This window comes from Sus scrofa, chromosome 14, assembly GCF_000003025.6.
Source record: "Sus scrofa isolate TJ Tabasco breed Duroc chromosome 14, Sscrofa11.1, whole genome shotgun sequence".
Lineage (NCBI taxonomy): Eukaryota > Metazoa > Chordata > Mammalia > Artiodactyla > Suidae > Sus > Sus scrofa.
The window spans coordinates 48,841,497-48,858,986 of record NC_010456.5 but is presented as its reverse complement, the minus strand read 5'-3'; the positions used below and the strand labels follow the sequence as shown (position 1 = coordinate 48,858,986).

The 17,490-nt window shown below is 45.7% G+C and overlaps 1 protein-coding gene and 1 gene segment (V, D, J or C); both read right to left on the bottom strand.

Moving 5' to 3' along the window:
- LOC102158332 overlaps nt 1-17,490 on the bottom strand; it is a 247,703-nt gene that overhangs the window by 148,773 nt on the left and 81,440 nt on the right.
- LOC100152327 (immunoglobulin lambda-like polypeptide 5) overlaps nt 1-17,490 on the bottom strand; it is a gene marked incomplete in the record, with an annotated part of 201,278 nt that overhangs the window by 142,539 nt on the left and 41,249 nt on the right.

The window sequence follows — 17,490 nt, the reverse complement described above, 5'->3', positions numbered from 1 at the left end:
CTGCTCAGTGGCATGTCCTAGACTTATAAGCCCCTGTCTGATTCCCTCCTACCTGGGAGTTTTTACTCTTCTGGTTTTGGCTCTCTCCCACTATTTCTGGAAGGTTTACTGTTTCTGAAAGGTTCACCTTTGTAAGTGTCACCCCAAACAAAGCTCTCTCTCTGTTATTGCCATCTCATAACAGTACTTTTTGTCATTTTCCATGGTCAGCTTGAAGTCCTCAAACTCAACTACCCCTGTCACTTGGTACAGCCCACACTGAAGGGAAGGGGCCACATAGGGCAGGAATACTAGGAGGTGGGGGGCACTGCAGCCGTCTTCGTGGAGCCCCCTTCAGTCTGCCTTCTGGCCTCCAAAGATTCATGTTCCTCTCACATGCCAGACCATTTCCTGTGTTCAGCTTTGCACTCAATACAGGGTCAGGCTGAGCCCGGGGGCTCATGTCCCATTTTCCCACCTGCATCTGTCACGGTGGAAACAATTGCTAAACCACAGAACATAGTAATAGTCGGCCTCGTCCTTGGACTGGGCCCCCGACCTGGTGAGGGCGGCTTTGTCTCCAAGCAGAGAGCCAGAGAATCTGGCAGGGACCCCCGGAATCTGGGTGCTGGTACCACCTATTAGACCCCAGAGGACCTCGTATGGTTTCTGTTGGACCCAGCTGGCATAGTTACTGGTGGTGACAGCCCCAGCACTGGACCCGCAGGTGAGTGTGACCGTCTCTCCAGAGGTTGTGGACAGTGAAATTTCCTGAGTCACCATCTGGGAAGCGACCCCTTGAAAACAAAGTGACCCTCAGGAGAGGGTCAGGGGCATGAAGGTGCACTCCCCCTTGCCTGCAACTTCCCTCCCCAGACTCAGTGTCCCCCTGACCTGTGCAGAGAGCCAGAAGTGTGAGCAGGAGAGGAGCCCAGGCCATGGTGTAGATGCCCTCGGCTGTGCTTCTCAAGACCCCTCAGCACAGACTCAGCCTCCACCGCTCTTGTTATAACTCCTACCGCCCTGTGTGGTGGGGCTTTCATGCAGATGCGCCTTCTTCCGGGGAATACTCTTCCAGGTGCAAGGTGGCCACTCACAGCTGCTGAGCTGTTCCCCATTAGTGACCATGTGTTAGTGGAAGCCTGGAGAACCCTTTCACAGCCTAGGTTTCCCAGGCCCTGGCTCACAGCCCCCTCTATTGTCCATAGTGAGAATATCACTGACTGATGCGCACATGTCTGCAACCCCTCTTCCCTCAGGTCTGGAGTTTTGAGTTCTCTGAGAGGTCACATTCAGTGCTTGTGACACCTCCAGGCAGGAACTGGATGAAGGAATTTGGGGAAGGGGGTGTTTGAATGAATCACCATCTCTCTTCTTTAGTCTTGTTCATGCACATTAGACTTCCCTGTCGAGTAGAGGAGCCATGGTCCTGGATTCTCCTGCTCTCTCAGCTCCGGCTCCTCGGGAACCCACTCAGTAATGTGGCTGCATAGGCTGTGCCATAGTCAGATGTTTGGTCTCAAACAGGGCCTGGGAGCATTTCAGATCTGATTTCTTTCCTTCCTTCTTTCTTTCTTTGGTTTACCAGAATTTTCAGTTTCTTTATAAAATTGCTTTTTAATATTAAACATTTTTTAATATTTTAAAATTGAGATATATTTGACAGAATTGATTTCTGAATGGTGTTTGGTTCTCTGCTGCAACAGAAATCCAGATGGCTACACTGTGATTTTTCTTTTAGCGCTTGCCTAATACCTGTGTGAGGGGGCAGGGGTTGGGTCATGGGATTCAAATGGCCCGGCTGTGTACATCATAGCTTCAGAGCACCTGTCTGTTCTAGGCCCCTTAAAGCTAGTAACTTCTATATGACCTGGTAATCTGGAGTTCCCGTTGTGGCTCAGTGGTTAACGAATCCGACTAGGAACCATGAGGTTACGGGTTTGATTCCTGGCCTTGCTCCGTGGGTTAAGGATCTGGCGTTGCTGTGAGCTGTGATGTAGGTCGCAGATGCGGCTCGGATCTGACGTTGCTGTGGCTCTGGTGTAGGCTGGCAGCTACAGCTCGGATTAGACCCCTAGCCTGGGAACCTCCGTATGCCGAGGGAGCGGCCCTAGAAATGGCAAAAAGACAACAACAACAACAAAAAAAATGCTCAACCTAAAAAAAAAGTTGAGGGTTCTGACCTGGTAATCTGATGGAGCAGTAGTCCCAGTGGTGGAATATAGGCTTCCAGAAACTGAAGAGGAGACTTAGTGTATACTTTTCTCCTAAGAGTGGCAACTGTGAGATGCAGTAATTGGTCTTACTCTGGAGGTCATGTCCTGTCATGTCACAGACTAAAGGCACCTTAGGAACCACATTGATGTGATGGGCCTCTAAAATTTCAGAGGGCTCATCTAGAGCACTTGTTATATCATGGTTTTTACCATGCTTTCCACGTCTTATATGATGTCTTCAGTAGAATGGATTGGTGTGGTGTTCTGTGGAATGTCCCAATGGCCCAGGTCCCTTAGATACTCAGAATAGAAGAGTTAAAGTAGCTGTGGGTCAGAACATCAGTGTTATACCGTTAGTCCATCCCACAAATATGAGTTGCTTTTGATCTTTTTTCTTGATAGGAATGGAAAACTGCATTCACCAAATCAATGGCAATGTAAAATGTCACTCTTCTATGGTGGGCTCCTCAGGAAACAATCTCTGAGCTGGGAAAGTTCCTGCTAGGGTTTTATTGGAAATGACCTATAAAGGAGTGAGGGAAGAGAGTGGCACAGAGGAAGAAACTGATCTGCAATGAAATAGCAATACCTGGCCCCATGCAGATTTCTGTAGCTGGAGGGTCCTTCATACAATGCAAATTGTGACAGATGGCCAGGTCCTCATACTCCTGTAATAAGCAATCATTTGATGTGGCCACCTCTGGGTAAGGAGTGTAATTCCGTGCAGGTCAGCTCATTTGGTGCCAGGGAATTCCCAGAGAGAGGCCCGGCTGTTAGCCATTAGCAGCCAATACTCCTGGAAGTTGGAGGGAAGAGAGTCTTGGTTCTGAAGGAGGGACATGGGTGACACATTTCAAATCTGTACATCGGGTTCCTGGAGGAAGAATGAACAGAGCTCTTTTCCTTCTGTGTACGAGAAGCGTTTGGGGACAGGCAAGATTCTTCAAAGAGTGAGTATTAGCAAATGGCGGCTCCTCGCAAAGTCTTGGATGTGTCAATGGGCTCCTCTCCGCTCATGAGGAAGGTTTGCACTGGACTGAGTTAGATCTCTTGGTCCCCATGTCATGGGAAGAACCAGAGGTGGGCTGAGCTCACCACACCCTTGAGGCTCTTAGAGCTTCTGCATGGGCAGCATGCCTCTCAGATGGTCGGTAGCTCAAAACCAGTCAGTCCTTTTGTTCTTGTTTAGGCTTCTTGGGAACTGCCTACTGCATGTCTGGTTCAGATATGAGCCGGAGAGATAGGCAGAAACTTCAGGTTGCCCCTTGATGGCTCTTTTCTTTTTAGGATTCTCTTCCTTCCCTGTGGCTGTGGTTTCTCTGGACTCTGGTTCGTGTCTTCAGGACAGACAGACTCTGGGGTTTATTTAGGAGTTTTAGCCATACCAATTCATACTGACTCTAGTCTAAAAGCCACACAGATTGGGAAACTGTTTCATCATACCCTTCTTGAAAGTATCAGTTTCCATCCAAAATCTTCCTGCTTTTCTTCACTGTGCAGTTTGTTCAGATAGTTGCTTTTCAAGATTTTGTTCAGAATATGTAGTTGATATCTACATTGGGTTTTTTTCCCAGTAGGAGCTTATACAGATACACCAAAAGCAGAGCCATCCTGTTTTTCAAAGAAGGTCTCTAGAAGTCTTACACCACAGTTTAGGTTGTATGTTATTTACAAGGGCTTTGTCATGTGCCCACTAAGAGCTGGGGAGAGGGGAAAGGCAGTCGCAGTTCTGTGCATCAAAGCAGGTATTACTGAGCTTTGCTCACTAAGGAAAAAGGGAGAAATACTACTAGAAGAGAACAGTGCTTGAGACCTGCAGAGAAAGGAAGCTCTCCTTGCTCACTAGTTATAGTCCTGAAGCTCAAACACTAAGTGTGACCCATTTCTTTTGAGTCATGATCACTGATGGTCCTGAGGCCCCAAACCAAGAACCGCCTCTGGGCTAAGAAAAGGAAGGGGCTCAGGGAAGGGTTCTGAGCTGAGCCAGGAGGTTTGAGTGTCACTTTTCTGTTGAGCTGTCACTGTGGCAGCACAGTAGTGAAATGCTTCACCTTCGGGTTGGGCTCCTGTTATGATGGGTGCAGCTTTGCTTCCAAGGAGGGAACCAGAGAATGGCTTGGGGACACTTGGGTCTCTGTGAGTGTGGTTACCAATCAGATCCCAGGTTGGACCCAGTCTGTATAGTTACTGGTGGTGATGGCCCCGGCACTGGACCCATAAGGTGACTGACTTTCTCACCAGGGGATTGTGGTCAGTGAGGGTTCCTGAGTCACCTCAGCCTTGGAAGTGAGTCCTACAAGCAGTGACAGAGATGAGAATGTCAGGGAGTGGTTGTGGACCCCAGTGGGGCAGGAACTCTCTCCACGGTGTTCTGCTAGTAAAGCCCAGAGGGTCTCCATCTGACCTGTGAGGAGCAAGGGGCATGAGGAGGAGCAAAGCTGTCCAGGCCTTGGTGTAGATACCCCAAAAGGTGTGTCTCCTAGAGGCCCGACATCCCTCTTGCCTGCCAGGAAGGATTGGTCCCCAAACCCTGCAGGAGAAAGTATGCAAATCATCTCCCCAGGCTGACACATTTAGTGACTCGAAAAGGAAACAGCTACTGGGATGTCAGACAAGTGACCACAGGCTGGGGCCATATTTACTCTGCACCTGTGGACCCTGGGCAGGAGCTAGAGTGGGGGTGCATGTGGGAAGAGGTCTTTTCCTACATTAGTTTGATTTTGTTTTTGTTCTTAAGGAAAGGGAGCCTTGGGAGTTCCCATTGTGGCTCAGTGGTTAACGTATTCGACTAGGAACCATGAGGTTTCGGGTTCGATCCCCGGCCTCGCTCAGTGGGCTAAGGATCCGGCATTGCAGTGAGCTGTGGTGTAGGTTGCAGATGCAGCTCGGATCCTGCGTTGCTGTGGCTCTGGCGTAGGCCAGCGGCTACAGCTCTGATTAGACCCCTAGCCTGGGAAGCTCCATATGCCGGGGGAACGGTCCTAGAAAAGGCAAAAAGGCAAAAAGACAAAAAAAAAAAAAAAAAGGAAAGAAAGAAAAGGAAAGGGAGCCTCCAAACTTGCAGCTGTCCTCTCTAGTAGCCTCCATGTATGGAGCTTGGCATTTTCTGTAGTTCTAACTCATCAGTCTTTCCTTCCTTCCATCCTTCCTTCCTTCCCTCCCTCTTTCCTTCTTTCCCTCCTTCCTCCCTTCCTTCTTCCTTCCTACCATTCTTTTTTAATTTTATAGCTGTGCTTATGGCATATGGAAGTTCCTGGACCAGGGATTGAATCTGAGCTGCAGCTGTGACCTATGCCACAGCTCCAGCAATGCAGGATCCTTTAACCCGCTGGCTAGGGATCAAACCTGAACCTCTGCAGAGACCCAAGTTGCTCCAGTTGGATTCTTTTTTTTTTTTTTTTTTTTGGTCTTTTTAGGGCTGCACCTGCAGCATATGGAGGTTTACAGGCTAGGGGTTGAATCAGAGCTACAGCTGCTGGCCTATACCACAGCCACAGCACCACCAGATCCAAGCCGCCACCAGACCCACACCACAGCTCACAGCAAGGTCAGATCCTTAACGCCCTGAGCAAGACCAGGGATCAAACCCACGTCCTCATGGATACTAGTTGTTAACTACTGAGCCATGACAGGAACTCTTGTAGTCGGATTCTTAACTGCACCTACGTTGGGAACTCCCATAACTCATTAGGTCTTGATGTAAGCATTTTCTCTGAGTTCTTGTCTGCCAACAATTCTTGTTTTAATTTGATACCATTCTTAAGGATTTGCTATTATTAAAACATATATGGGAATTCCCATCATAGCACAGCAGTAACAAATCTGACTAGGAACCATGAGGTTGTGGGTTCGGTCCCTGGCCTCTCTCAGGTTAAAGATCCAGCGTTGCATGAGCTGTGGTGTAGGTTGCAGATGTGGCTCAGATATGATGTTGCTGTGCCTGTGGCATAGGCCGGCAGCAACGGCTCTGATTAGACCCCTAGCCTGGGAACCTCCATATGCTGTGGATGCAGCCCTAAAAAGACAAATATATATATATCATCCCTGACCGCAGCTGGATTTTTGTGAGGCAGGGAGCTTTTAGAAATACAGAATCTCTGCCCTCACTCCAGACTCACTGGATCAGAATTCCCATTTTACAAGATGCTCAGGTGATTTGTGTGCACATTAAAATTTGATAGACAGTGGTTTAATGCATGCTTGAAAACTTAGGTGTGGTTCTGGATGTGGATTTTCCCAAATGCCCAGTCTGTTCTGCTTCCAGCTAACACATGCAGCAGTTTTCCTGCAGTTTTTCCTGTTCTGTCCACTGTGAAGTCAGGAATACTATATCTGGTAGTATATACTATATCAGGTTGGGAATCTTTGTGTCTTGGTTCCTTCCTGTGGCTCTGTCACTGTGCTGAGCACCACTGTAGTACTCAACCTGGTCCTGGGGTTGGGCCCTTGAAAGGATGAGGGCAGCTTTGTCCCCAAGGAAGGAGCCTGAGAACCAGGCTGGGGTCCAAGAGAGTTTACTGTTTGTATCATAAATCAGTGTCCTAGGGGCTTGGCCAGGTTTCTGCTGGAACCAGCATGGATAGTGACCAATGGTGACCACTCCCATGCTGGAGCCACAGGTGAAAGTGACTGTCACTCCTGGGGACACAGTCTTTGAGGGTTCCTGAGTCACACAGCTTGGAACTGGACCCTGAAACCAAAAGAGACACATGTTAGGAGTTAGGAACAAAGGCAGAGGGATTCCTCCAAAGGCTGGTCTCTGCATCTGTGTGAACCTAGGCAGTGAGTGAGGAGAAGTAGGAGAGGCATCCAGGCCATGGTACAGACTTGGAAGGATCCCTGTCTCAGAGCAGGCACTGGCCTCTGATGACCCCTTATCTCCTGCTCAGCTTCCTGCATGAAGTGGGTGTGTTTGAGGGGTGCATTATGCAAATCTGAGCCCTCTACCAGACCCTCCACCATTCAGGTTCTCAGCCCTGACAGCAGCTGCCCCATCAGAGGCGAGGCCAGGGTGACTGTGTGCTGAAGATTTACCCTGGGAGGAAACAGCTGCTCTAAAATATTCTCTGGGGCCAGTGAACAGATGGTTCTGGGTCCTAGAAATCTGAATCATTAGCTTCCTCTGAGACAATTCACAGTGTCCCCTGGTGGCCTCCCCTTTAACAAGTGCTAGAAACTAGTAATGTATCTTTTTGACAGTGCAACTGTATTTCCCAGGCCAATCCACATTCATTTCTTGTTTCTGCTTTGCTCCTTCCTGTTTGTAGTTCTTTTTCTAGCTGTTGTTGAAATCCCGCCTCAGTGTCTGTAATTTAAATTTTTTTTTTTTTTTTTTTTTTTTTTTGGCTGTATCCCCAGCATGTGGAAATTCCTGGGTCAGGGGTCTAACCCATGCCACTGCAGCAACCCAAGCTGCTGCTGCAGTGACAACACTGGATCCTTAACCTGTTGAGCCATCAGGGAACTCCTACAATCTTAATTTCTTATCTGAGTGTTTTGAATGACTAAAAGAATTGTTTCATGAACAACTCACTCTACTGGAGTTATTTATTTAGAATCTCACATTGAATAAGCAGTTGGCTTAAGCCAGAGTTATTTTAATAATATAATTTGGAGAATTTTTTTTTCTTGGCCACACCTGCGACATATGGGGGTTTCCAGGCTAGGGGTTGAATCTACGCCACAGCCACAGCAACGCCAGATCTGAGACACGTCTGCAACCCAAAGCTCATGGCAACACTGGACCCTTAACCCACTGAGTGAGGCCAGGGATCAAACCTGTGTCCTCATGGATACTAGTCAGTTTTGTTTCTGCTGTGCCACACTGGGAACTCCTACTTTGGAGGATTTTTTAAAAAATGACCAAAAACTGAGGGTTATAGGTTTGTTTGTTTGTTCTTTGCCAGTTTGGTGTAGACTAAAGTCAACCAATCTATGTGACCAACCCCTCAAAAAACTCTGGACACCAAGCCTGGGTGAGTCTTCCTGGTTGGTATTCCTCCATAAATAGGATCACACACTGGTGTAGGAGATGTTAGCACTGTCTCTGACCAGGAGAAGGTAACTGGAAGCGTGCACTTGGAATTCTCCTGGACTGTGCCCAAGTGCTTCTTCCTATGATGGATTTTAATCTGTATCCTTTTGATGTAATAAACCACATTTATGAATATAACAGCTTTGGGTGGGGTATGTAGTCCTTCAAATCTGAACTTCCAATTGGTGTCAGAACTGAGGGTGGTCTTGGGTACTCTCAGGCTTTGCAGGGTCCCAACTCACATCGGTGTGTTTTATCGCATGGATGACATCATTATGAATCACCTGCAATGAGGCAACTCCAGATGTCTTGTTCTGTTAGAATGCCGCAGGGCCAGCAAAAAAGGGAGGCTATCCTGAATACTCAGGCACACTTTCCTAGTCCTGTATTTTTCCACTGCTCTTGGAAAAGAGAAACTGCGGAAAATAGAAACCTTCCTCTTTTTTTTATCATGGTAAAATATTCGTAACAAAAGTTACCGTTTTAATCATTTCTAAGTATAGAATTCAGTGGCATTGAGTAAATTTACATTGTTGCACAACCATCATTACCCCCATCTCCAGAACCTTTTCATCTTTCCAAACTGAAACTCCACATCCACTAAACGGTAACTGCCCTTTCTCCCCTCTCTCAGCACTGAGAAAACAGTCTGCTTTGTGTGTCTATGAATTTGACTGCTTTAGGTGCCCCTTTTAGAGGAGTCATACAAGATTTGTCCTTTTGTGATCATCTTATTTTGCATAGAAGAATGTCTTTGAGACTCATCCATGTTGTAGCATGTGTCAGAATTTCCTACCTTTTTGAAAAGGTACAATAATATTTCATTGTTTGTATATACTATATTTTGTTTATGCATCTATCCATTGATGGATACTTGGTGCTTCTGTCTTTTAGTTATTGTGAATAATGCTATTAACATGGGTAACAAATATCTTGGAGACCCTGCTTTCAGTTCTTTTGGGCACTTACCCAGAAGTGAAGTTTCTGGATGATATAGTAATTTTATATTTAATTTTTTAAGAAACCTCAATAGTGGCTACATCATTTTATATTCCCACTAACAATACACAAGCATTCCAAATTCTGCAAATACTTTCTTTTTTTTTTTTTTTTCCTTTTTTTAGGGCCGCACCCACAGCATATGGAGGTTCCCAGGCTAGGGGTTGAATTGGAGCTGTAGCTACCAGCCTACACCACAGCCACAGCAAGGCAGGATCCGAGCCACGTCTGCGGCCTACGCCACAGGTCATGGCAACGCTGGATTCTTAATCCAGGGATGAACCTGTGTCCTCATGGGTGCTAGTCAGATTCATTAACCACTGAGCCATGATGGGAACCCCTGCAAATCCTTTCTAACACTTGTTATTTTCTATTCTTTCAGTAATACCATTCTAAACGCAAAGTAGTATCTAATTATGGTTTCGATTTGCATTCCCCTAATGATTTGTGGTGTTGGGCTTTTAGTCACATGCTTATTGGCTGTTTGTATATCCTCTTTGGAGAAGTGTCTAAAAAAAATTAATAACCTGTAGCCTGAAGGACATCAAATGTATGTTATTTTGTTTAAAAAAATTAAGCTTCAGCAAAATGATTATCTCATTAGCAAAATCCAAAAAAAAAACAAAATGGAACTTTGTGTATCACTAGGAAAATTCTGGGAGTACGTTACCAGAGTCACTCTCTCTCTCTTTTTTGGCCTCACCTACGGCATGTGGAAGTTCCCAGGGCCAGGGATCGAACATGAGCCACCCTTGCCCTATGCACCACAGCTATGGCAATGCTGGATCCATAACCTTCTGTGCCACATCTACATTGCCAGAATTTTTTTTTTTTTTTCGTCTTTTTAGGGCTGCACCTGTGGCATATGGAGGTTCCTGTGCTTGGGGTTGAATGGGAGATGCAGTTGCGGCCTACGCAACAGCCATAGCAATGCCATTGCCAGAATCTCAACTGATTTGTTTTAGGAATCATATGAGGATAGACAGGGAAAATAAGACTGTCAGTTTGAGATTTCTATTGACGAATGTGTCACTAGTTGGTGGATTACTGTGAGATTTTTAAATGAACCAATTAAAAAATGGATTAGTAAATATCCAAAGTAATCACTTAGATAATATGATATTTATTCATAATCATTATGTGTAACGTAAACAAACCTTATGATACATTTTTATGTTTTATTTAATTTAATTTTTTTTTTTTTTTTTTTTTTGCTTTTTAGGGCCACACCTGTAGCGTATGGAAGTTCCCAGGCTAGGGGTCAAATTGGAGATACAACTGCTGGCGTACACCACAGCCACAGGAACGTGGGATCTGAGCCGCATCTGCGACCACAGCTCATGGCAATGCCAGATCCTTAACCCACTGAAAGAGGCCAGGGACCAAACCCGCAACCTCATGGTTCCTAGTCAGATTCATTTCTGCTACCATGATGGGAACTCCTTTTAATTTAATAATAGATGCAGACTATTGCCTTTGGAATGGATTAGCAATGAGATCCTGCTGTGTAGCACTGGAAACTATGTCTGGTCACTTAAGAAGGAGCATGATAATGTGAGAAAAAAGAATGTATACATGTATGTGTAACTGGGTCACCATGCTGTACAGTAGAAAATTGACAGAACACTGTAAACCAGCTATAATGGAAAATAATAAAAATCATTATATTAAAAAAAAGTTAAAATGTCAAATTAAAAAAAAAAAATTTTGGCCTACAGCATGTGGAAATTCCTGGGCCAGGGATCAAACCTGTGCCACTGCAGTGACAATGCCAGCTCCTTAACCCACCCTGCTGCAGGAGAACTGAACTCCATTTTATTACTTTTTAAATTGAAGTATAGTTGATTTACTTTACAGTGTTTCACATGTGCAGCAAAGAGATCATTTGTTTTATATATATGTACTTTTTAATGTATGTATATATATACTTTTTCAGATTCCTTTCCATTATAGATTATATTGTTGAATATAGGTCCCTATACTATAAGTCAGTCCTTGTTGCTTATCTATTTTATATATATAGTAATGTGTATCTATTAACCAAACTCCTAATTTATCCCCTCATCCTATGATACATTTAAATTTTGTGTTTATAAGGATTTTTTTTTAGGGCCACACCTGCAGCATATGTAAGTTCCCAGGCTAGGGGTCATTTTGGAGCTGTAGCTGCTGGCTTACACCACAGCCACAGCAATGCCAGATCCGAGCCGCATCTGTGATCTATACCACAGCTCACAGAAATGCCACATCCTTGACCCACTGAGAGAGGCCAGGGATTGAACCGCTGTCCTCATGGACAATAATCAGATTCATTACTGCTGACCCACAATGGGAACTCCATATAGGGATATTGTTATTTCAAATGTCATTTTTCTTTGTAACTCAAATTTTTGAAAAGGCAGTTTTTAATGTGTTTATATTTGACTATGTTTGAAGGTGTTTTATGAAATTCTGTTAACTATGAATTGAACTAAGTTGCACATACATGTTTGCACCCATGTTTTCTCTGTACTGCTTCCTTTTTGATGATGCATATATTCTCAGAGTGAGTTTATTTTCCTTTTTCCTCTAACTTTAGTAGATAGAGACTTACAGAGGCTGAGTGGTCTCTCACAGAACAAGCTCACTGTGTCCCCTTCCTGCCTGTGGAGGTATCCTGGGTGGCTGACCCTCAGCTCTCTGGGCCCATATGATGAATCCCTGTGGTGAGAGTGTGTCTGCATGTGCAGATGTGTATTGGGCACCTACCTTGTACTGGGTCTGTTTGCTTATCAAAGCTTGTTTCAAGCTGAGCTCAACAGCCTTATCCCTGCCTTGTAGAGCTGGCCCTTTAGATACAAGGGCTGCCTTCCTCATTTTCCCCTTGGCAGGGGGACCAAGGGGACCACAGCTGCACCCAAAGGTCTGAGAGAGGATGAGAGTTGATGGCTTTATAGCAGAGGGGCGGGTGATGAGCACTTGAGAGCTGAGAGGATATATGGAGATTTTCTGGATTAGGTGAAGATAATGAAAATCCCACACAGTAGATACAGAAGAAATGACACAGGTGAACAATGAGATCCAGGAGAATAGGCTCCATTCGCCAAGAAATTAGAATCAATTGGACAAGACCAGTACTGTAGGAATCCAAGGAAGATGTCCTTTGGTTTGTCAAGTCAAGGCACCTGCTGACTGGTTGACAGCCTGACTTGCCCTCTGCAGAGGGAGGGGAGGAGCGGCATCCACGGCAATGTCCCTGATGCTGACTCCTGAAACCCCACTAAACATGTGTCATCTTCCTTCCATGATGGCCCGAGCACTTGTGAACCTGGAGGACACCGGCCCACACTGAGTGGAAATAATTAGCCTTGTCCTCGGACTGGAGCCAAGGGAGGCTCAGGGAGGCTGTGCTCCATAACAGCGGTCATTTTTCAAAAACAAGAACCTAATGTTGGAGTTTCCGTCATGGCTCAGCAGAAACGAATCTGACGAGTATCCATGAGGAAGCAGGTTCAATCCCTGGCTTCCCTCAGTGGGTGAGGATCTGGTGTTGCCATGAGCTGTGTGTAGGTCACAGACATGGCTCAGATCTGGTGTTGCTGTGGGTTGTGGCGTGGCCCAGTGGCTACAGCTCCAAACTTGATCCCTAGCCTGGGAATATGCTGTGGGGGAAGCCCTAAAAAAAAAAAAAAAAAAAAATCTGAAAACCAACCAACCAACAAACAAAAATAACCTAATGTTGGTATGGTAATATTAACTAAACTTCAGGCTTTATTCAGATTTCACAAGTTTTCCCCTCATGTCCTTTTCGCATTCCTGCATCCAGTCCCAGAATCCACATTGCCTTTTTTAAAATCGTGATTACTTGGACTCTTCCAATCTATGACCATTTTTCAGTTACCTTGCTTTTCCTATCTTTGAGAATTTTGGACAACACTGGTGTAGTATTTTTAAGAATGTGTCCAAATTTGGGTTGCTCTGTTGTTTTCTCATGATTATGAGGCAGGAGATAGAGGGACTCCAGGATAGACAACTGCAACTAGCCTCATATTTACTCTTCCTGAGGCGGGAGATGGGTGGACTCTAGGATAGACATTTACAACCAGCCACCTATCTATACTACAAGATAGAAATAACAACAGGCACAAAGCAAATATCTGGTACTTGTCTTCTGTGAACTTGGTAAACAATGGTGATGATAGAATTGGAATCAGGGCTGAGCCCTGCTTGGGCAGAACAAAGAGGTCACATCCTCCCCATCCTCAGGATCAGGAAGACCCCAACTACACATGTGCAGAGAGACTCCTCTGGATCAAAAAGTGTGGGCATGCCAGGCCATAATAAGTCTGGATAACCTTCCTGCCATGCTCTGCTCTAGAATCCATCTTGGCTGAAATATGAGCATTTGGATCAGGGAGGGCCCTAGATCTGGTCAGGTGTGAAAGATAAAACAATTAACTGGCCAAAGGAAGACAAAGAGCTGGAAGAACTGTCCTGTATAAGTAATTTAAATCACCTCTGTGGCGCACTCCTCATTCAGGGGAATGCCTGAACTCTTACTTCTCCTTTGGTATGTATCATTGCTTTACTTCTACCTTAGATAAATAGACTAATGCTCTGTATTTCTGTGCTCTCTTACATGTTGTACTGTGTTTCTAACAATAAATTTTATACCTGTTTTTACAGTCTGTGCCTCCTTGAAACATTCTTGCTTTCAATTGAGACAAGAGTCAAGGCAATTAATTCTACTTCTAGCCTCTAGCTGGTCTAGTGGCTAGGATTCCTGGTTTTATCCAGGCCTCCCAGGTTCGATTCCTGAGCAGAGAAGTAGGATCTTGCTTCAAGCCAGCAACCACTGCTACCTCTCTGAAATCAATTGTACTAAAGTTATGTGTTTTCAGGTAGAATAGCAAACAAGTGAAATGTCCTGAGACACGTAACTAGACCATCTCCTCAGGGAGGTGAAATTTTGATTAAATCCCTGCCACACTCAACTCTGCCTCTCTAACCCCAATGCTGTGTAATCTCAAAGACTCATATAGGATGTTGGGATCTACTATGTGCCAGAGAGGTCCCTGATCTTGGGGCAAACATTGTCTGTAACATTGAGTGTGATTTTTTGAGATAGACTTTTCATAGATGCACTTAATCAGGTTGGAGAAAATCCCATTATATTGCCAGTTTACTGAGAGATTTCCTTTTTCTTTTCCTATATTTTTTTAAAAACTGCAAATGTTGAGTGGCTCAATATTTTCACATGTGCATCTATTGAGATGATCACATATATTTTTTCCCCTTAAGGTGTGATTTCTATTGAGTGATTTTCAAATGTTAAATCACCACAGAATTTATGGATGGACCACTTTTTGTCTATTACTAAATTCAATATTCAAATACTTCATGGTAGACCCGTATCTATGTTCATAAAAAATCTTGGTTTTGTAGTTTTAAGTATTTTGTCTGTTTCTAAAGTCATTGAAAACTTGGCATCATAAAACATACTGGATATTACTCTTTCTTTCTCTATTTTCTGTGAAAGCTTGTGTAGGATCTTTACTATTTCATATTTAAAAATTTGATAAAATCTACCAACCAGGACATCTGATTCTGGATTTGTGTTTCTCGAGAAGGTCTGAAACAGCAATGATAAACATGGAATTAAATCTGTAATGGCAAACATGGAATTAAACTGAACTGATTCCTCATTTCATTTGACAATACTTACAGTATATAAACAGGCCAAGTTTTCATTAGGTTGTCTTCCTACGTTCAGTATTACTGTCATTGTGGAAGTAAAATAAACTATTTAAAATTTTTAAAGAAATCAGTGATTTTGATAAAATTAATATATTTTTAAATAAAAATAATAGATGCTGTCCAAGTCCAGTTTCAAGCATTGTGCAAATCTTGTCTAGAATGCGGCACTGACAGATAAGATGTAATTTCTTAGTTTCCACAGTCCCTTGGTGTTTAACCTGGGAGCAGGAGGCCCTGGGGAGACCATAGGCTCCATTTGTCCCCAGAAGTCCTGACGATTGATCTGCATGCACTGGGCACATCTCCCTTGATTTCCATGTCTCCCAGCATGCACTGCACACAGGGGCCTGTTGTGCCCTTGTTGGGGAAGTCGTGGCTGCCACACAATGACTTTTCCCTGCTGCGGAGGCACAGCCTCCAGAGGGTCAGTTGAGGGAGACTTTGGGTTTCAGAATCAGGTGGGTGGCCTTGACTAAAGGACTGCTTTTTGAGACAATGTAATTTTATGTATATTGGCACATGCACATATATATATGCATATGCATATATGCACATGGAATATTTATATATAAATATGTGATTACATATATATGAGTGTAATCCTAGCATATCCTTGCAAATATTGCTTTTCCATCACATTTTGAGTGACCTCAGCATGATAGTTTCCTAATATCATTTTCTATAGAGAGGAAGGGAAATAAAGCCCCGAAACTCACACTTCTCTTCTCCTTCCAGTCATAGCCTGTGCTGGAGACCTCAGGGAACATCTGGGAGGTGACACATTCCCGGCCCTGCCCTTGGGTTCATGGCCCAGGTGAGTCAGCACAGAGGTGCTACCAGGGTTTCCAAACCAATTCTAAATAATAAAATATCTTCTAGTAGCCCAAGTATGTCCCTAGAGAACAGGGGTTTGTGGACATTCCTCCAAATTCTGATCATAATTTGAAATATTTAATCTCTTTCTGAGGATTCTGAAGTTCTGAGTGTTACTTGGGAAGTGATTGCATCCAGGGATGTTAATGTGACTGGGCAATTCTCAGGGTGATTTCATAGCAATGGAGGTTGAAGGACTTCTGGAGCATTGATGTTCATAAACTGTTGGGGGGCATTTGTTGATCCAAGATTCACACACGCCAAACCAAGGTTCTGACCCAGTAGCTTGAGAAATTGGGTTTCCAGCAAGCTCCCACTAGTGCTTCTGTTCCGATGCTAAATTAATACGAATGTACCTGCACCTGCACCGTCCAATGAATGGTGAGGGCATATGTGTTTGTGCTGTTTGAATAGAAAGAGTCTTGCTGGTAGTGGAGGGGTCTCTGAGGCTCAGTGTTGGTTAATGAAATTGGGAGCTGTGCCCCCTCCCCAGTATGACAGGCAGAGAGGGGTCCCCTTGGAGAGGTGGCCACACCCCCGAGGGGACTGGAGGAGGCCCTTGGCCATGAACCCCTGGACAGGAGATGGGGCCAGATCCTCCCTCGCCCTGGTGGTGCTGAGCGTCCCCACCCTCCCTCTGCCTCTCCTGCCTCTAGGGGCTGGCCCTCTGAGCACATGAGGAGGTTTGGGTCCCACTTCCCCATGGGTTTACATCACTGTGGCATTAGCACTACTTTTATACAGAGTACAGAAGTAGTCGGCCTCGTCCTTAGCCTGGGCCCCCGTGATGGTGAGGGCGGCTTTGTTCCCAGAGATGGCTCCAGAGAAGCGACTGGGGACCCCAGTCGGGCGGCTGTTTGTTCTGTAGATCAGCAGTCGGGGAGGCTGGCCTGGTGTCTGCTGGAACCAGCTGGGGTAGTTACTAGTAGTGACTGACCCAGAGCTAAAGGCACAGGTGAGTGTGACGGTCCCTCCAAGAGACACTGACATCGCCGGCTCCTGGATCACAGTCTGAGAATCCACCCCTAAAATGACAGGAGAGAGACAGGGATTGCCATGGTGTCAAGGTCCTGAGAGCAGCCGGCAGGTGCCCGTCAAGGATGCAGAGCCCCGGCCCCTGACCTGAGCCGACAGCGAGGAGCCCGATCAGAAGCACCGTCCAGGCCATGGTGGGGACACTCCTGGGACGCGGCCTCCTCAGCCTCCTGGGCTGGATGGTGGGGCCCTCGGGCCTTTTGATGCCTCCCAGAGCCATGAGTGGGGGCAGGGCCTTCATGCAAATCAGCTTCCTGCCAGTCCCTTCCCAGTGTCACCTGATGTCCCCTGGGGGAGGTCTTGAAGGGGGCAGATGCTGGGACATCCCACAGACCAAGGACAGCACAGGGATGAGACACTGAGGGGTAGGGGTGACGTCCTTCACCCATCGTGCTGCCCTGACTCCTGTGAGCTCAGTCCTCCGTCCCTGCCCTGGAGCCTGAGGGCAGAAGGAGGAGCTGGGCTGTCCTCTCCTCCTGGCCCAGGAATGGAGCTCATGCCACCCTCCCCCATCCCTGGGCTGTTTCCTGCTTCCTCAGTGAAGGGCCTGCTGGTCTTCTCAGTGGGAGCTCAGCCTCTCTCCTCCTCAGCGCTGAGTCATCTGGAACATCCCAGAGC